This window comes from Mandrillus leucophaeus, unplaced genomic scaffold (genome assembly GCF_000951045.1).
Source record: "Mandrillus leucophaeus isolate KB7577 unplaced genomic scaffold, Mleu.le_1.0 Scaffold63, whole genome shotgun sequence".
Classification (NCBI taxonomy): Eukaryota; Metazoa; Chordata; class Mammalia; order Primates; family Cercopithecidae; genus Mandrillus; species Mandrillus leucophaeus.
This window is the reverse complement of record NW_012106808.1, coordinates 530722-530988: the sequence shown is the minus strand read 5'-3', so window position 1 is coordinate 530988 and position 267 is coordinate 530722. Positions and strand designations below refer to the sequence as shown.

The 267-nt window shown below is 39.7% G+C and overlaps 1 pseudogene; it reads left to right on the top strand.

The window, feature by feature from the left end:
• The window catches only part of LOC105554150, a 158309-nt pseudogene that overhangs the window by 88227 nt on the left and 69815 nt on the right, over nt 1–267 (top strand).

The following is a 267-nucleotide window of genomic DNA, read 5'->3' as shown; positions in this document are numbered from 1 at the left end:
CACAGAGTTACAGCTTTCCCCTCAAGAAGCCTTTGACTAGGACAGTTCTTCTGGAATTTTCAAAGTGATAGTTGGAAGCCCATAGAGGGCTGTGGTGAAAAAGAAAATATCCACAGAGATATACTGTAAAGAAACTTTCTGAGAAACTGCTTTGTGATGTGTGAGTTCCACTCACAGAGTTACATCTGTAATTCCTGAATCTCTTTGGTAGCCTTATTTCTGTGAAGTTTGAGAACAGATATTTCGGATCCCTTTGAAGACTATAGG